Source organism: Ochlerotatus camptorhynchus, unplaced genomic scaffold (assembly GCF_037179485.1).
Source record: "Ochlerotatus camptorhynchus isolate MF236.1 unplaced genomic scaffold, CSIRO-AGI_Acam_v1.1 ptg000111l, whole genome shotgun sequence".
NCBI classification, from domain to species: Eukaryota; Metazoa; Arthropoda; class Insecta; order Diptera; family Culicidae; genus Ochlerotatus; species Ochlerotatus camptorhynchus.
The window spans coordinates 2618334-2639958 of NW_027040601.1; the positions used below are offsets into that span (position 1 = coordinate 2618334).

The 21625-nt window shown below is 35.6% G+C and overlaps 1 protein-coding gene across 2 annotated transcripts in view; it reads left to right on the top strand.

Annotated features, from left to right (window-relative positions):
- The window catches only part of LOC135699491 (uncharacterized), an 813870-nt gene that overhangs the window by 725831 nt on the left and 66414 nt on the right, over nt 1–21625 (top strand). The gene's annotated exons all lie outside the window — the stretch shown is intronic.

Sequence of the window (21625 nt, forward strand, 5' to 3'; positions counted from 1 at the left end):
AATAAGCTGTAAAGTTGTTATAGCGCTCACCTTACATATAATATAATAAGATATTGATAATAAAATGTGATATCATTTTGCAACGGATTTGCTATTTCCCTCTTCCCCGATCAGGAAGAAATAACTTAGGAATACCAAATTCTGGTATGATAACAGCATCCCGAACAGGAACGAATATCTCGATACCTTATAGTAAGGATGGGCCAAAAAAATGTTCGCTCAATCCCATTCCAAAACCAAACTATGATAACCCAGCAAACTATTTGAGCTGAAAAAGAGATGAATAAGCCATTTTTTATCTGAAAAAACACTTGTTTGGTTGAATATGCTCTCATTCAGCGTGCAATGTTTGTTGGGAATGCATTACCAAAAAAATATCACAGAGGAATTCTTTTGGTAATCAAATATTAGTTTTTGTTATTTTCAAAGTACTTTGCATGTAATTTACCTGGTATTTTACCTCTTATGTCATGCTGGCCAATACAAAATTTTGATATCAGGTTAGAATTAGGTATTCATTAGTTATTTTCTCCTGCTCGGGATAACTGGCAACTTGAATATGGTATTGAAAAAAGCCTGACATAAAAAAGTAAAATACCAAAAATAATTGAGGTATTGTTCTACGAACAACGAACTAATCAATAATTTAGTTAAATATTATAATAACTGATACTCAACGCTTTTTCTGAAGCCAGAACACAATATTTTTTATTAAATAGGTCTTCTAATACAAAGCCAATAACTTTTTAGGTGTTATTGTCTAAAAGCTGATAGATCACGTTTTGTTATTTTGGTATTTGCATTTCGAAAGCTGAATAATATCAAAACAAACTTCTATACCACAAGCATACCAAAATCAGATTTCATACCACATTAAGATATTCATATGTTATCGGTTGGTTATCGGTTCTTCCTCGGGTCCCGGGTAGCACTAGCACCAGCAGAGCAGCAGTGATTTGTTTGTTTGTTTGCCAATTCATTCATGTCGATGTGCAACACGATGAGTGATACAGCGGGAGGAAATTACTCGGAGGAACTTGGCAGCATAACAACTTCTGGACCTTTGAAAATATGACATCCTCACTTGGAATACACGGTTCGGTATATGTCAGCCGGACGGAGGAAATGGAAAAGCTTTGTTGCTTGATGTTCATGATTACGGTACGGGCCAGTAGGAGCAGCGGGCTGTGTTGTGCTCTATCGAGAAAGTAAATCAAATCAAGGTAATGCCTTCCGGAGATTTCTCGAATCGACGCTGCTGGGAATGGCAGTTGTTGCATAACACTGCAGGTAGTGCCTTGAAATGCTAGATACGTGAGAGTTTCATAAGCTATAGTTCAATTGAAAGAGTTCATAGTTATTTTGAATTTACAGTTATGTTGAAAGCTGGGTCTGGTGGAGACGTAATGATTTTTGAACCAATTTGAACTGTCAAAATCATACCAATTTGTGTATTGCTTCATGATGGAAACGGATGCGAAGTACGGAAATCTGATTGAAAATACAAAGGCTTATTTTAACATAAATTGCTAAAAAATAGCATGCTCCGTTGTACTGGTGCACTTCCAGTATTTCAAAAAGTTTTGCGTAGGGTAGAGCAAGCTTTTATTCAGCTTTCAATGTTTTTATTTGGGAAGGGCTCCACACGAATCAATTTAATCTGCCTTTATTCGTATGCCGAACTGAATCCAATGACGTTTCGATGTGTTCGGACGGAATTGAAAGTCGTATGACGGAATTGGAATCATCGAAACGAATAGTAAACTGGAATTGCTGCTTTATTAACAGTATGAATTGTAAAACTTATAGGTATCAGATGTAGCTACAATAATACGTCGTATGTTTTAATGTACTGCAAGAAACAATCGGTTTCCTTCGTTTTAAAGTTATAATCATTGGCGTAACTAATGGGGGTGCCAAGGGGGGCAGCCCCCCTCCAGAATTACCTAGGTCCCCTCCAGAACTTTTAGTGTTTTTTTTTTATTCAACGTTATTTTGTCAAGCTTGTCAAGTTCGTTTTTACTAATCTTTTTTTAAAGTCCTTTATGTTGACCACTGTTCCCTGGGCTCATGACCAATTTGTAGAACATGAAGACGTCTTATTATGCCATCGATTAAATATCGATATAATATGATTTCTCAAAATTTCTTCTTCTAGACCAGGACTAGAAGAAAAAAATTTGAGAAATCATATTATATCGATATTTAATTGATGGAATTTCAGGGAACATCGTAGACATTGAGGAAACTTATAAGAAAATCTGGGAATTTCAGGGCACTTTTTTGAAACCCCATGAACTTGGATTAGTTTTGAAAATTACGTAGAAATTCAAGATATTTCGTTTGTGGAATTTCGCGGAAAATCAACAAGAAACGTAAAAGTACAGTAAACTTTGTAGAAGTTACAGTTGAGGAGCTGCGTAAAACTTTGTAAATGTAAGGAATTTTGAAAAAGTTCAGGGAATTTTGTAGAAGATCTAAGGATAGTTCAATAAACTTCTAGCAACTTCAGGGATCCTCATTTCAGTAGAGAGAACTTCGTTCCAGAGTTCGTCAGACATCTTAATTCGAAAAAGCTCGATAAACTTCTTGGAGGTTTTGGGAACTTCCTTAGATTTCAAAGAACTTTTCAGATGTTCAAGAATATTTGTAGATGATAGGTGCCTTCCAGAAGTGCAAAGATATTCAGAGCTCTTCGTAGAATTAAGATATATTAACAAAATATGGAATTTGGAGTAAAATCAGCTAATTTAGTAAAACTTAAGGGAGTTTTGTAGATGTTCAGGAAACGTTGCATAAGTTACAGGATATTCTTTCAAACATCCTTCTTAGACAGCAGGAAATATTTAAAAGATCTCCATATAGACGAAGCTATTAGTAAAGCTCTCTGGATATTTTTTCCAAGACTTCAGGTTGATCAAGTTCTGATAATCTCCAAATGTTTAACTGTTTTTAAAAAATTCTTTCAAAACTGTAGGTTTTTGTGGAAGTACTGTAATCCGGGGGCAAATTTGTCATAATACGTTGTACTTTTAATTTTCACGTATAACATGGTCGGTGATAGATGTCAAGAGAAATGTTAAAAGTATATCATCATGAGACTCCAATGATTGCCTTGATGTGTTTTTCGTAACAACAACAAATTTACAATTTTATAGAGCTGACGTTAAGAAGCGTACAATATCAACATCCAAAGAAGCGATCATAGGATTGAAGGTGTTTCATTGTAGAGTCAATTTTTCCATCACACCGCCCTTGAAGAGCACACAACTCAAGATCTACGAGGTTTATATATCTGCAGATTTCAGACATTACATGCTTCTCCGCAGAAAACAACAAGAAGTAGTTTCAGCTAGGGGAAATGACGGCTTCGGCATGACAGACTATTTTCGGCAACCCAAATTGAAACACTATTTTCACTGGATTTTCTTACGAAAACACTTCGCTAAATGCATACAAACGATTCTTTATGCTTTCAGCTTGAGTTTGACTTTATTTTTACCACTGAGAAAAAGCAATCTAGCAAGGTTTTCTTGAAATGCAACACACGCACTACAAATTGTAGCTGATTTCGAGTTGCCGATAATAGAACAGCAGATTTACATGCAGTTCAAATGGAACGGTTGCCGAAGAAAAACTCGTTGCCGACAATACTCGCTCTCACTAGAGAAGATTGGAGCTTTGTAAAAGCGTTTCAAAACAGTTTTTGACAATTCTTTCGACTGGAATTGTTAGAGCAGCTGGCAGCAAAAGATTGTAAACAAACCAATACTGCATATGTGTGCGTTTTTTTAGAGAAAAAGGCTATAGGTTGCCGAGAATACGTAAATTCCCCTACGTGCATTCACAGAAAGCTTTTTATTTTTACATGTGAAATTGCGAAGTGTAACACGAAAAAGAACGCTACAGGGAATCACCTAAAGACATCTTTTTTGGCATTTCTGTTGAAAATACTTTTCACACAAGAGTTTAAGCATCTGCATGGGATTCAGGGAACCCAGGAAGTCATTTGAGGGGTTTATGAATTTCACCCATATCGATATTTTCAAATTTAGGATTTCAAACATTTCCTAAAAATAAACAATACATTCAATATTATATAAAATCATGCAGGATGAAGCCCTCATAGCTATTGATATAAATACCATTAGTTTTTTCAATGTAGTTTGTTGTAGAAATTTATGTATTTACGTTTACTAGTGATCAATTTATCCCAAGCTTACGGTATTCGAATGTTTTCCAGCTATTTGAAACTGATGAAATCTTGAATGATGCATCTAGATTCGATGGCCAGTTTGTACATTATCTTTAGGAAAGTCCCGTGCCTTGGTGATTTAGCAATATTTTCAAAAATTAGCACTTCAGCAGCTGAATTCTGGGCATAAATTTCAACGAAGAGATGGAATATTCTACATGTATCTTTTGCATTCTTTTCGATGCCCGGAATTCAGCTGCAGGATAGTTTGAATGCCTTAGCACATAAAAAGTCCATGCTTTTTGTGTGTAGTTTTTTTTATTAGATAATTAGATATAACACTAAAAAGCTTGTGTAAATAATTAATTGGTTCCAAATGGGTTTAACCAAAACTAATTTCATTTAAAATCTAAAAAGTCCCAATGCTTTTGTTAAAATAAAATCAATAATTATCTAGTTAAAAACAGGGACACAATCATTCAAGTTTTGAGTTCATTCCTTTTGATTAGAATACAAGTTAAATCTTGATTGACTCCAAATGTTAGTTAGACCGATGCATCGAATAAAAAAATGTTCTGGATAAATGCTTTATTACTTTCTTTTCACTTCACATATAATGATCATTTGATGACTTGACTTTTCATAATTTTTGCCAGATGTCCTAAATGCATGAAATTTATTATGCGTGCACTTTACTAAGTATACCATCTCCCATGTTATCTACTTTCTGGGGTAAATAGAACGTTTAGCTGGATAGAGGAATTCAAGGGTATTTCGATATACTTGTTTTAAAATCACGTTTTTCTTCATTAAGTAGCGTATAATACACTTAAGTAATATGTTTTTTGGGTTAAATCGGGCTAAAATTTCCCGAGAAATCCAAATCCGAAGTCAGATTTTACATATAATGGATTTTAAAGAGTTTTATATAAGTAAGTATGGTAATTTTTGAGGTACGTTATAAATGGAACATAGGAATTTCTGGAAGACGTTTAATGAAGATTTTAGAAAAATCACCCGTCTATTCAGCTGGACACTCTAAAACAAGGAATTTGCGAGGTACGTTCAAAATCCTTAAAGGTACGCTATCGTACACTACGAAAAACATAATTTTATCAACTTTTGTGAAAAGTGGACTGCTGGGTAGATTCGATTCTTGAATAAAAAAAAACTCATGGAAAATGCAAACTTTTGGAACGTTTGAAATTATGGATACTTAAATTTTTTTCAAAAATCGTAGAGCAATAACTTTTGGTCTTCGTTTTTAACTTTTTGTTAAAACATTTATTCATGTAATTTATACTCAGGAAACAACGTTTGAAACATAGCAGGTTAAGCGAGCAAAGAAAATAACAACCTGGCATCATCCTAAAAACAAGTATTGTTATTCCTGATATCATTTTGTTTTCAATTGTTATAAAATAACTAATTTAGTTATCAACCTTGACTAATCTTGTTTTCAGTTCTTATCATGAAAGAAAATGTTAGTTAGTTAGTTAGTTCAAAACTTCCCATATTATCCGCATGGTAAGAAATAAAAACACCGCCAATCATTTTTCATTTATCAGCGTAAGGCTGTTATACCAAATCGATAAAATAGTTTGAAATTTGTTGAAAAAATTCGCATGGATCATAGGATTTGTTATCAAGATGTTTTCAATGATAACTAAATCAGTTAATTTTGCGATATCCAAGGAGTATTCTTTTGTTATGTTGGCTGTTTATTCAACCACAATGATAATATGTTCGGTCATCAAATCTTGATAGCTGGGTATCAGAACTTGTAAGCAATCTGGTATAATCCTTAACTTGGGTGCCTGTTCTAGACTTTTAATTTGACAAGATATCAAAGGCTCTGGTCATTTCTGGATGCAGTGTTATCGCCCAGAGGGTGTCCGATCATTAGCTCAGACTTAAATAAATTTTAACAAGCTTCCTTATACAGGTATGTTGTTAAGATTTTGAGCACTTAGATATTTGTTCTGACTATTTAGACATTATAGAATCTTGTCAATTTATCCATGTCTGGATTATTGTAAAATAAAACTGCCTGAATTTTGAATATTTAATTGATCCAAGATCATACAGTTTACTAATAATGAAATCTCAAATTTATTAAATTATTATTTTTTTTTTCCAAATCCTGTATCATTAATCTTTCTTTTTTACCCATATGTTGGAATCGTCCCAACACCCTTGAAAATATTTACAGGATTTCTTCAGTATTTTCTGAATGATTTGCTTGAATCATGTCAGAATACGCTCAGCGTTCATCTAAGACCTCTTTCTAGTATTTTCTTATAATTTGAACACTCCTTGAATTCAATCCGTAGTACTCTTCAAATTATTAATAATTTATGCATTACCTAGGAATTTTCTGGAGATTTCTTCGGAAAATTCACTTGAAGTTCTTCTCAGCATTCACTTTGTATTCTCTAGAAATTCCTATGAATTTTTCAAGGAATTCCCTTTTAGTTTTGCTCAGGACTACCATCAATTTTTTTAAATGCTCCTCACAATTCGAACTCTATAAAAATTATCGCTGGAACATGATTGCAATATCCTTGAAATGTGTCTTGAAATTTCGTTGGAATCATCGTCAGAATTCAATTCAATTCAATTGAAATGCTCTTCAGTAGTAAATTTTTTGGAATAAGGATTTCACAGTTTTCAAAAAAATCATTTCAGAATGCCCTTTGAATTTTACTCCTTCCCTTGGATGTATGAGATAAACTGGCCAAGTGCTTAACACCTCAATAATAAATTTATTTAAAAATAATCGATCCCTTGGAAGTCTCTCACTTTGAAATTTACCGAAAGAATTCGCTTGCAGTAAAGTAAGAAATTCCATAGATTTATCATTACAAATTATTTGGCATACAAGTAAGAAGTCTCCTTCACAGGTTTCACATAGAATCTGGAGCTCCTTAGGACTACCTTAAAAGCAGATTGCACTTGATGTTTTCCTCACAATTCTTCCCAGAAGTTGGCTTGAGCTCCTTGAAAATTCTCATTAAATTTCATGAGCCTTGTAAATTATGCAAGGTTCTTAATCTTGATGTTTTTCAAATCTGTGATCTAGAAAAATACATTAGAAAAAGAATCTTCTAGAAAATTTCTCAAAGCATAATTATTTTGAAGCCCAAAATTTCAAAAAAAATTGTTCAAATTTGAAATTTTTGAGGAATTGCAATATTTCAGAACCTGCGAAATTAATCTCTCAAATAAAAATTAAAAAAAAAGAACCAGCGAAAAAAAACAATTTGAATTTTAAAACTTTATTTTGTCATTGAAGATAAATCCGCTCAGGATATATTAAGTTCAATGAGAGAAAGAAAATAATTAGGAAAATTAAATATTTTTATAATAACATGTGTTACATTCTTTAAAACGATCCTTAGTAAGAGAGTTTGGAAATTCCTTAAGAATTCCAGGGTTTTCCAGGAAAAACAAAATTCTCTGAGGATTCGCGTTTTTCCAGTTTTTTTCTACCTGGAAGTAGATACCCTGAATTTAATAGTAGTTCTTTCTGACATGATACGAAATAATTGTTGGCGATTTTAGTTTGATATGAAATAGCCTTATTTATCCTTCTATTATTTGGTGGTTATTTTCAAAAATATTTTTCCAGAATATGGCCTACTGACCATCGGCCTAATAACCCAGCATTCACCCTGAGCATTGAATATAATCTATTTGATATATCTCATGATAGGACATGGTATAAATAAAAAGTTCAGACTATTTCCCCCGAAACACCAAGAACATGTGGTCTATGGATCATAATTACGAATCTCTTTGGCATATCGAGCTATAGAATCAAAATAACACTACATGGATCATCGAGCCAAGGAGGCATCGACTTGGAGAAATATCAACTTATGAAGAATACAATGCATGGTAAAATGAAGGGACCGCAGAATTAATCGAGCTATAGAATGTTGAGTTGTGGATAGTTGACTGTGAATGGGTATTTCTTTTTTTAATTTGAAATATTTTATGTTTATTTTTTCCCAGAAAGATATAATTTTTCTCTGGAACTTTGTCTCAGACATAATTTCTATCGGAAATAGGGGACAATGGTATACAACGCACCCCCTGAGCAGAACGCACCAGCTGTCTTTCATTTGTGTTTTTCATGGCTTTTACGTAACTGATTTGCTGTCTTATCAAGCAGCACTTCTAGCATAGCATCTGAAATCAAAATCCTGAATGATAAATCCTAGAATTGGATTCAAATTCCAAGAAAATCTCAAAATAATCTCAAAATAAAATTGCGTGCTACAATTTAAAGGACGCCATTTTGAAAATTTTACAAGATCCAAGAAGGCCGAATTTATTCAAAAATGTGAATCATTGCCCATAACAAAAAAAGTCATACAAATTGGAGAAGGTCGATTCCAAAATTAAACTGTTGTTTGCGCTATTTTGCATGGAACTGCTACAGACAGAGTTCTAAGCTGAACGCAGAGTAAATTCTGGTATTGAAGAAATTCTTGAGAAAGTTCTAAAAGCAATCCTTTGAAGAATTTCAGGGCGTCGATTTATGTGTTTCATTTGGTCTAGCATAAAAATTTATTCCGTTACCTATGATTTATGTCCAGGATGTCACTAGTAGTTCAATACAAATAGCTTTTTTTAATTAAGTCATGCACCGCCAACCAGACAGAAATCCTGGCTGCGCAACTCACTGGAGTCATTATTTTCTGTCAGTTCAATTGGGTTGTTTAGGAGTATTGAGGCAAATACATATTCGTTATCTGCATTCAACATGGAACCGAAATCCGTAATGTAATCAATTTTGGTACACTGGAGCTATTTTAAATAAGTTCGATTACATTAGCAAAAATCATCAGCTCAGCGCCCCTCGGTGGGACTTTGTATGGGACCGAGATGTAAAAAAAATAAAAAATAAAATGATTTAAAAATTGAGATGAATGTCAATGGAATCGATAAAAATATCTTTGTGCTACCATGCGTCTCCATTGATTCAAAGCAACTGTAACATGGTCACGACGCATGGTGGTAGTTTAGTCCCTTAGGAGTATTGAGCAAAAACCCAAAACTTGATAACTTCAAAAAAATATAACTCTAAAACGAGAAAAAATCACATGGTGATTTTTTTATATGATGTGTAAAAAAGCCTGAATTTTCAAGGAAGGACGTTTCACCGAAGAACATTTCACCGATTGGGTCACTTCGCCGAATGGGTCATTTCACCCATTTTAATCATGAACTGCTCATGTTTAAAAGAAGGGAGCATTCCTATGCATGTATGTATGCACAATCCAACTCCCACTGTGTTTTTATGGAAGAAAAATGTCTGCCATATAATAGATAACTATCTTATACTGATCCCATCGAAAAACTTTTAGCCCGGAAATTAAAAGGTGATGTCTGATGAGTTTCAGTGACCCATTTCAGAATGTCTGGTCACTCACGCCCATTCTGAGGTCATTTTTACTTACAACATTCACCGCAAATACAAAGTATCAAAATCAAGTGGATATTGCCACTGTGTGTACACTTCCATCATCAAAGCAATTTATGTATTTTGTACATACCAATAAATACGTGATTGTTTACGAATTAAAATTTAATATGCTATTACTAGAGGGTTCAAATGCACTTTTGGTCCACGTCACCCCTGGCAACACTGGTGTGTATCTTTCCCGTTTGGTTAAAGATCCAGATAAGCCCTGAGACCTGGTATTTTTTAAGCTACCTCAAGGTTTTGCCAATGTCGAGGGAAGAAGAAGGAATCATTCCTTTTAATTAAAAATATTGATTATTTAAAAATTCCTGAAATCAGCACAACTTCAAAGAACTGGTCTTGTTCAAAAGAAGCAAACATTTCTACAAATCAAAAATATCTATTATTTGAAAATTTCTGAAATCAGTACAACTCGAAAGAACTGGTCAGGTTCAAAAGAAAGAAGTATTATATTTGAATAGCTTGCCAGGTTGAAAAATCCAACCTTCTTAATATTTTTTCGAGAATGTTTTTTTTTTAGAAAATGACTTGCTTTTTGGCGAAATGAACCATTCAGCAAAATGAGCTTCGGCGAAATAACCTTCAGTGCAATGTTCTTCGGCGAAATGTCCCGCTCCCATAAATACATATTGTGCCCTCTGTCTATAAACCATGAAAACCATAAAAAAACAAGGCTCAATCGAATAAGCTTTACAGAGCCGAGGATTCTTGTTCATATAGAAAATCATCTTCTAGAGACTTTTAAAACTCTTTAAGACGAATGTTTTATAGCAAAATTTGGTGTCTGTATCTTTTCTAATAAAAATATATATATATACCCAAATATAGTAAAATATATGAATAAATTCAAATTGTTTTTATACGGGTTTATAAAATAAGATACCTCCAATTTCTTCAAATACCGTAAAAAACTTTTTTCTTTGTTTGCCCCAACCAGAGATATTAACATTTGAAAAGTGCATATTTTTAGTAGAAAAACGTCAATAACTCTTGATCGGCGAAAGATATTGACAAGCTTTATGGAACAAAAATTTGCGCCTTTTAAATATCTAAAAGTTATTACAAGACACCTTTGCTGATAAATTGGAGATAAGAAAACTAGAGCAAAACAACTGTTTTTTTAGAGGCACCCTAACTCAATTCAAGAAAATAGCTCTAAATCGGTCAATTTAAGAGATACAAAACAGTTCTATTCAACAATGTTGCTTGAAATTAGATGAAAAATTTATACCTTATTTTATTCAAACAAAAAAGTTATATTTTTTATTTTAATGATAATAAGAACCACCCTATAAATCATTATCATAAAAATGAGGACCTACCTATAAGGAACAACTTTGTAAAGGAGACTTTTAGTCTAAAGTTTCAATTTCAGGCTAAAACCATATCATTCCACCTAAATCTACATTCTGTACCACTGTGCAGGGATTAAAAAGTTATAAATTTCTGAAAAAAGTAATTTAAAAAAATATAGATTTTAGAAACCACCCATGGAAAATGGCATAATAAAAAATACGGGTCAAATATTTTGCAATAAGGAACAAAACTACTAATTTTTACGATATTCTGAGAAACACTATATAGATTTTTATCATAAAATATTGTCACCTGAACCAGCTTGAACAAATTGAAGCCATTTAAAAATAACTTGTTATTTATCTAAGAATATAATTAGCCTATTGATTTTGATATCAAGATAGGCTATACAACTTAATATAGGCTGTTTTTTTCCTTGATTTATTTTCCTTCGATCTTTTGTTTGCTGTCCTGAGTACCAATGGTAGCGACCCCAGGGAGGCAGCTCCCACACCTGGACCCTACCTATCGAGCCATCACAACTCATGGACCGGAGTACAACGGCTTTACTTCCCTCGACTTCAGAGACCGACGGTGCCGACTTGGATAGAACCCAGGCCGTTTTGTAGTGAGAGGCAGTCACGCTTTCCTACTGGTTTTATTCGTAAATATCTTTGCAGAGCTTTTTGAAAATTCCCAGACATTTCAAGTTTTCATCGCAGACTTTCAAAAAAAAACATATCTGGCATCCCTGCTGTGATTTGTCTTCACCATACCCAGGTTGAAACTATCTTTACTTTTTTATCTGCACAGTGTCCTTTAAGCTGCAATGGAATCAGTTGTTTCCGAAGGCATACATATCGACAACAGTAAATTTACATTTACTTGCAGATGAATGTTACCACTTTTTTCATACTACCGGACGGAAATGATTTTTCTTTCACAATTTCCTCTTCATAAATTGCCATACTGCCGTTCCACTGTGAGTAACAACCGCATTACTTTTGTAAAATTTCCACCAACACAGCTCAGTTGACTTTTACAGGGATATGGTTCTCGCTTTGCAGTAGTCAACTTTCGAACTAAAACGGCAAAAATAAAGGCAAACCAGCACATATTTTTTTCTGTTGACCACAGTCAGCTTCGTGCCAGAAAAAGGAAGTGGGACCATTTTTTACCGCATTGAAAATTGACGCCAACGACGATAGCGGAGGAACAACTTCTGCAAGTCACCGGGCGATGAAAGTTCAATTTTACCACACTATAGTTGTGCCTTATCTGGCTGCATTATTCACCAGCCCCGGAGGAGAGTCAATTGATGCAGATTGTGCCAAAGACTCGCGTGCACAGGCTGATACACACTGCCATACCATGTCATCCATCCCAGACAAATTGAAGCAACTTAGTAGGGACACCAAACTTCCTCGTACCATTTTTCTTTGCGGTCATATCTCCGGAACCAAATGTCCGATTATGAGAAAATTAAATTCAACACACTCACGCACACACACACACAAACACGATTCTTTCCCAACAACTAAAAAAATCCGAATGAATGGAAAATTGAAACGTAACCACGTTCACCAAATGTGATGGGGTCACGGTTTATGGTAATAGCAATTGTGCCATTGTGACCGTTAATGAATAATTTATCTTGTTTATTTTTCCATAGCTGATTGTTTGCTTTTTTCCCAAATGTGTGCCATTTTTAACAACGTTGTGTGATTCCTGATACGCTGGCTGCACCTCCTCCACGAAATGCCAACGACCGTCATGGTCAGCTGTCAGTGTTGGTCCCCTTCCAATCTCGAAATTAAAACCTTTTGCGAAGGGGGTGGGTTAATTTCAATCAATTAAGTCCATTCTCGTTTTGCTAGGTTTAATCAATCACGAGGAACATCGGCTTCCATTAGGATCACGTTTCACTACTATATTTTTTACATTTTGATCCTACCAATACACTCGGCAAACACCCTTGTCATCAGGCTTTTGACCGGGAGGACAAGCTTCACGGCTGATTAAAATATTTCCAAGTTTCTGCAATAAAATTTTAATTAATAATGATGTTTAACGGGTAGCAACGTCAGGTTGACTTACTGGTCGTAGCCAATTTTCATCTTGATTGGGATTGTAGGAGGCTATATAAGCAAAAATGTCGGAAGATGTAGTGGTCTCCACATTTTTTTTTCAGTCGATTGCAAATCGGAATCATCGATTGAAACGGCGATGACCATGAGGGCAAAATCCAACTTCAGGAAATTACATTTACTGTGCATTTTAACCGAATTCAACTAGGTACCAGAAACATTCGCATTAAACGCAACACTCTTTCAACAATTTTTGAAAATCAAACAATAAACAACTCGTTGGTATGAGTTACGTTTTCAAATTATCACATTTGTCAATTATTGTTTATTTATTTATTGCCACATATTGGGCCGTATGAATAAAAAGAGTTTACTTTCCCTTGCTTTTCATACGACCTATTATCAATTTTGTTTACGAAGTCCCATTAAAATCTGCAGTGCTTCCCTCACATATTCGTGCTTAATTGAATTGGCGTTGACGGCACCGTCGAAAAATTTTCTCTTTCTGCAAATATAGACAGTTTCTTATGAGAATTTTCGGTGGAGTGAAAGGATAGTACAAAGTCCGCCATGTTTCACGCACAGTCTGACGTTTGCTTATGGATTTTCTCATAGGAGTAAAGAGCTACAGAGTCGCCGTCAACGCCAATAACTCTCGCGCAACACGAGAAAAAGAGTAAGCCTGTACAAATAAAGTAATAACAAAAAAAAAAAAAAAAACACGAGGAAAGGGCCTAACATTGTTATCGATTCTCTTCATCGATTTTCTCTTTTGCGAATAAACCGACTGCAAATGGATTTCCCATTCAGTGTGTTATTTCAGGCACAAGCTAACATCATCTTCTGTCGAACTGTGCTGCGAGCTTAGCGAGAAATTCGTTTATGTTGACGTGGTACACCAAAGAGAAAGTCGGTGAAGAGAATCGATCCACGAGGATATGCCCTTTTCAAATGTTACGCGAGAACTGCATCTCAAATACTGAGCTCTACACGCAAAAAAAACCACACTGCTTTTTTTACAGCGGCCCTAGTGGTCGATTCTCGAATGTTTTGACAGCAAATTGTTTAGGAAGCTCTCCTCTTTCAGTGGTGGAAGTTATGTTACGATTTATCAGGATTAAAAAAATTTGTCAGATGGACACCCACGTTGAAAACCCAACGTGGTCAGGTTAAAAAATTGCGAAATCGGTGAATTTGGATAAATCTACTGTGTGCATTGTCCTCAAACGTTTCCGTGGAAATTACAATCGGCAACTGCATTGGAAGGTATTGAGAACAATTAGAGCAAACCCAGGACTCTGATGGGACATTGCCATAAAATACAATTCTAACAAAAGCACCCTCCGGAGGATCCGTCAACGCGAAAGCTATCGTTCTCATCGTACCTGCAAGTAGCCAAACTGGAAACTGAAACAGAACCGAATGGCCAAAACACGAGCTCGGAAGTTATATGCAGTGTTTTCCGTCGATCTTGTTTTCCGTGCTGAGCACCACTGCTACCGATGCCAGGGAGGCAGCTCCCACACCTGGATTCTACCTATCGACCCATCAACTCATGAACCGGGGACCAACGGCTTTACTTCCCTTCCGAAGGAAGGCGTGATCAGAGATGTTATGCCTCAGAACATCCCGGCGGCGCCGACTGGGATTGAACCCAGGCCTGCTGGGGTGAGAGATAATCACGCTTACTACTACACCACCGACACTGATATACGAGGAACCCAGGATGCTGATGGACAACGAAAAGTATGATAATTTTGGGCAGCTTCCTGGTTAAAAGTTGTATGTGGCCACGGCTCGTCCAAAAAATATAAATTCGTTTTTGCTGATAAGTTCGCTACACAGCAAAAAAATAAATTTTAATATTACATCCAAGAGGATGCACTTCAATCATGTCGAAAATCTCATGTAATTTTTATGGCCACACAAATGAACAACGTTGCAGTAAAAGCAACGTAATGTCGGCTCATGCACTGTATTAATGATAATTTTGCCCTTTTTGGCAAGTAATATTACACCATATTTTCGACACGATTGAAGTGCATCCGCTTTGATGTAATATTAAAATTATTTTTGCTGTGTAGAAAAGTTCATTCATTCAGTAATTTAATATCCAATCGCTCATCAGTGCCACATGTAGGGTGAATTCTGAACTGAGCTGTTCACCACACGACTAACCACTATTGACTGAGTAAAATTCAAGCTGAATATTGCATTAAGTCCTAAGTAACATTGACAGATTCTCTTCGTAGACTTTCTCTTTGCATCCTAACGGCCATGTTAAGACATTCCCACACAGTTCAAACAAGTAGTGTAAATTTCTGTTCACTATAATGCACATAAATGGAGCGTCACAAATCATATAAGTTTACATTATTAATCATGTAAAGTTCTGAGACATTTCATGCAAGGTTGCAAATATTGTATACAAAAGCCCATCTTTGTAAACAACATTGTTTACAAGTTGCTCGGTTGCGTGTAATGAAATACAAGTTTACGTAAATGAATGTTTACATCACAATTAAAATTCAGAATTTTTATCTGTTCAGCTATTTTCAGCTCACAGATCGAGAGATGAACTAGCCTACACAGCTAAAAAAAAAGTAGTGTAAATTTTCGTTACTATGATGCACATAAATAGAGCGTCATAAATCATACAAATTTACATTACAAATCGTGTAAATTTATGAGACATGTCATGCAATATTCCATATATTGAATGCAACTTTCCACCTTTGTTTGCAACATTTCTTGCAAGCTGCTAGTTTACGTGAAAAGGAAGTTTACATGCATGAATGTTTGCATGCATGGATGTTTACATCACCAGTAAAATTCAGATTTTTTTAGTGTGTAAGGCTAAAAATCTCTTTAATAAAGAATAAAAAAAAAAAAAAATCTCACAGATCGATGAAAGAAGCTATTATCTATCTTCTAATACGACAAACATGACAAGAAATGGTTCTATACCCAAGTTATTAACGAAATAGAAAGTCAATGAAGAGAATCGATCAATGTAACTTAGGACCTAATGCAATGTTCATCTTGAATTAACCTCGATTTCCAATCTATGAGTAACCTGCTTTTTGGCGAATTTGTGAGAAAACCGACTCAATTTTGAGTAGATTTCATCCAGGCTTGATAAAACTCCTCAAACTCATTGGAGGGTTTAAAATACTCTTGCCCTGCAGCGAACCCCATACGTATCAATATATTGACGTGTAGGGCAGCTATTTACAATAACATTGATGATGTGAATTCAGAAATATTGTTCATACCATTGTCATCAATAATTAACAATACGATTATTGTCAATCAAAGCACTTGCCAGTTTAGGCAGCCCTCGCCTCGAGTGAGCGGCGGCAGTAATATGGAAGAAGTAAATAGAAACTCCACGAGAAAGGTGGTGAACTCAAGTGAGAGTATGATTCTCTCGGTTCTCTTCGTCGACTTTCTCTTTCGTAAATAACTCGGCTACAAAAACGTTTCCTGTCGTCTTTTTCGTATTAGATTCTAGATTGTTGCTTCTTTCATCAAACTGTGTGTCGAAAATATCCGAAAATATCGTGGCGATCCAAAGAGAAAGTCGATGAAGAGAACCGATCAATGTAGATAGGACTTTTTTTATTCCAGGCAAGGAGTTCAGAGTTCACCCAGCGTGAGAGGAAGAGCGTGTGAAATAAAACTTGAAAATTAATGGCTGCAAATCTCACACCCGTTTTATTCGCCTTCGCTCACACGCTGTGAGACTCAGTGGCATGATTTGTGTGTAAGAATTACTCTTCAGAAAAATGCTCCGTTCGGCTCAATTCAGACTCGTGAGTGAGAAACCTAATCTCATCAGCATAGCATTCAATTGGGTTCTTTAATTTTAAAAAATATATCAGTTTTTATATATCATCTGAAAGATCTTCGTTTTCTGAGCACAGCGATATTTTTTTCGAACACACACACTCGATTTTTAAAATAATAACTTCACTGTTTGACACTAAACTGACAAACTGACAGCTCGCTCCCATACAAAGTGACACTGAGGGGCGCTAATAAGGTTATTTTTGCAAATGTAATCATTCTTATTTAAAATAGTTCCAGTGTACCAAAATTAATGAAATTTTGGGTTTGGGTTCCATTTCTAATGCAGATTACTAATATGCATTTACCTCAATACCCTTAAAGAAACCAATTCATTTAAACTTATCGCAACAATCTACCTACGCTGGACGGAAACACCCGCAATACTTCGAATAATTATCGCATTGCTCGAGCCCTTTAACAAAATGCTTTAAAATTTCGGTAGATTGCCTTATGGTTGAATTCGTCAACATAAAATCATCCAAATAAAGGATGATATTTATATAAAAATTGGCTGTAAAACATACAGCGCTCAGAGCACGAACATTTAAGAATAAGAATAGGATGACATGCAAATGCTTTATATTAAATTTATAATTCTGATGTTTACATTTCAATGTTGAAAAGCCATGAACAGCCATTTCATCATCGATACAAAAATCCTGCATCACGAAATACACAGTATTCGATTTTCACACTTAACCAATGTTCGTACCGCCTCTGATAGCTATGACTATGTTTCCGCCTCATTTGTGACTATGTTTCCACCTAGTTTGCTTCTCGTATCAATGTTCATCTTGTATTCGAGAGAAGCATCATGTGATTACATAGCAACCGTCGTCCGGTTGCAGCTATCATTTGAAAAATCGATTTTGATGTTTTGATTTGAATGGTCTAAGGTTTCATTCGAACAGAGGATGATGTTTTTGTAAAGTGTAGTTGAAATGTCAAATTATAGCAAACCATTTAATCAGCGTTGCCTGATATACCGATTTAGAACTTGATGCCAATATGCAGATAAGGTTCCTATGAATTTTGAGATTGTATACCGATTTAAAACGATTTTTTTTAATATATATTAATTATTACGATTATTGCCTGCCCTCGCTCAAATTTCAGAGTGCGAGACTTTTATTTTTTTTAATATCTTATATTTAATTTATTTTTATTTGTCGTCAATTAGAGTAGACCGTTTTAAAATTGTTGCGTTAAGTGCAATTTTTTTACAATTTTGTCTTTGTTATAACAATTGTACTCAAACAAATGCAGCAGTCAAAAACGATCACCCAAAATATATTTTACGTCGGATATTTTTGAAACTCTCAAGGAATAAATAAACACATATTAGCTATGTTTTTGCAAAGTTAATTTATTCAACCTGCTCTCCTAGGCTAAATGCCCGCACCTTGGACTTAACCCATCAAATCCTGTGCAACACTTGCGCCATCTTTCTTACACACTTTCATAAACTCTTTTTTTCAAATCCTTGTCGTTTTTGAAGACCTTTCCTGTTTTCCGGAGCTTGGCCTTTATAACCGCCCAGAATGTTTGCTTGTATTGAGCGAAGTTCTGGAAAGTTTGGCGGATTTGCCTCCTTCGGTACAAAACCAACATCGTTGGCTTCGTACCACTCCATCGCCGGTTTCGCGTAATGGCACGATGCCAAAACAGAGTTACCTCTATGGTGTCACCTTCGTGGGACAGGAGAAAGGACAGCAGGCGCTTCTGGAGGCATTCTTCTTTATATATTTGGCCGTTGATGGTGCCGGTCGTTATGTACGACTTGCTGAATTTGCCGCACCCACAGATCGCCTGCCACACTAAGTACTTCTTGGCAAATTTGTCGACCTTCTTCTTCCCGAACTTTTCCGGAACATCGGCGGGACTTGCCGACGAAAAACGTCCGCTTTAATGTACGTCTCGTCGTCCATTACGATGCATTTCGACTGCACCAACCACTCGCTGTACAGCTGCCTGGCACGGGATTTGGCCACCGTATTCTGTTTATCGGTTCGGTTAGGCGCCTTTCTTACCTTGAAGACATGAAGTCCGGCCCACTTCATTGTCTGCTGGACGAACCAGAGGGAAGAATTGACCTTCTTGGCCACGTCCCCAATCGAAAGGTTCGGATTGCGCTTGAAGTAATCCCTCACCTTGCGTTCACGGGATCGGTCTTCCGCTGCCAGCTCGCCGCTGGGTCGTTTGGGTCTCCTTGAACGATTTTACCACACGGGAAACGGTCGAATTGTCGATTCCAAACTGTTTCGCGATCCACCTGTGGGACTGACCGCTCCCATAATTTTTTGTTGAAGCACTTCTTGCTTGGAAACCATCTCGATAACCACTTGACAGATTGTGACGAGATTTTGCACATGTAAACATTACACTATAAACTAGTTTTACTTAAAATATCATCTATTTTTACCCATGCAATAAAAAGTCATGCACAAAAAAAAGTGTTGCATTTTTTTCGAGTACAATCTTTATGAATTATAACTACTAGCTGACGTTACGTTAATTTATGTGCTCAAAAAATTGTTCGTCTTTATAAATGTCCTATGCTTGATATTCTTTCGGCTAGTATTTCCATTTTCTCGCCACTTTTGGTTACTCAGGAATCGAGAAACAGTCGATAGCTCATCCTTGTAATTCATGGGAATCGCGAAATACTTTTATAAAGTGACCAATTTTTTTATCATCATAAAGTTTATTTAATCTTCCCATGGAATTTTCTTCCACCTTACTTAGTAAGCTATTTTTAGATTTCTCCTGGAAAGTTTTTTGACTTAACCCGGAAGCTTCTTCTGGCTTCGCTCAAATGGGTCTTCCGTCTTGTCCCGCCAGTCTTTTTAACTTCCTTCGGTAACTTTCGTTAACTATCCTCTTCTAAGACCATTCTCTAGTTAATAAATTATCACACTAAAGCTTCATGTTGGATAGAATTTCCAACCAACTCTATGCTTAAAAGTTTCTACCGATTTCCACCGGAAATTTCTTCGACATTCTCCAGATACCTCTTTCTTCCGGAATTTGTTCTCCCCTTCTCCTAGAAGTTTCGATTGACTCTGGCATCCACCGGTTTCTTCCAAACTACCTTAGGAAGTTTCTCTAGCGCGAAGTTTTTCCCATCTTCTTTAGGAAGTTCCTATAAACTTCTACCGGAATTATTTATCGAAATCTCCTAAAAGTCTATTTCGTCTTCCTCTGGAAATTAATCCGAATGCTTTTCCGACATCTATTGAAAGGTTTTCCCGAACTTCTACTGGCTTCCCTAGAAATAGCAACTCCTGGAAATGTCTTCCGGTTCTTCCGATCATCCAATTTTTTTACAAAAGTTTGTTTAAATTTTCTACAATATTTTTCTTGGAAGTCCCCGGATGTTTTCCAACTTTCCATGGAACTTTCTTCAAACTTGCTGCAGACGAGCTTATTTCTTCTTTGTATAAAATTTTGTTCAGCTTCCTTTCAGAAGCAAGTTCAAACAGTCCCCGGAAATTTCGTCCGAAAGTAAATTTCCGTTCTTGGTCCAAAAGTGTAAATGCTTGACTTCAAAAACGGAAAAGATATAAAATTAATCAAAATAGTGAATACCGATAATTACCGATTATTTAAAACCTTTGAAACCGATAAGCTTGAAAACAATCTGACAACACTGCATAGAATACTACTTTTCACCATCGAATCCGACAAATGTTGCCCTGCTAGTGGTGGCTAATCCAATTTGTATTATGTAGTATGTCAAAATTTCTCTTCAAATATTGCTTTTTCAGATGTGAAAATTTCTATGTTTTGTTCTTTGCAGTAATAGCAAGATTATGTAGAAATAATATTTGTTGATAATCAAATCGGTTTTCCACCAGTCAATACATTTGAAAGCTGCTCGCTTGCTGGTGGTGGGTACTGTTAGAAGCAGTATGAAGCGTTCAATTAGATACCGAATGCAAAAATCCTCCAGTACGGGCTACCATTAGCACTTTAAAAGCCCACTATTTCGCCATTTTAGCATTATGTTAGTCCTACATCAGCATATAGGGCATCATTAGCATAGCAAATTACAGCTTCATATGCGAATTTAGACCAAAATTAGGGCTATGTTTAAATGTGTATCGGATACTTGGGTCCACTGCCAATTAAATCTCAAACGCTAAACGTCATTGCATGCAGCATTGATTCATCTGACTTGAACTTAGTGAAAAGTGCTTTCTCCTCCCGTAAGTTGCTTCCACCTGAACGGGATCTACATCCAGTGTATTCACAAAATTGGCAATTTCGTCCATGGTGGGTTTCTCACTTCCGTTGTTGAAGCTGAACTTGATTGTGTTCTTTGTTTCGCACATTTTGATATCCAACCCCGACCAGAACGTTATAACAAAATTATATCACGATTATATCAACTTCTGTTGTACATAATAAACGTTGATATAATCTTGTTTTAAGAGCTCTGTGGTGAAATGAGGAATAAAAAATCATCATGGTATTTGACATAAAATTGTTACATAATTTGTTAGAATAAAAATTAAAACAACATTTCAACTAAGTTTGTTAGCATTAGTAGCACGAAAAATTAAACGGTTTGTTTTATTTTAATTTTTGTTTTGTTTTAACCTTAAGCCGGTTGTAGAATTTAAATTTATTTAAGGGCTACGGAAAAGTTTTTCACATGGAATTGGGTTAATAGGGTTAATGTCCCTATTGTCAGTCAAA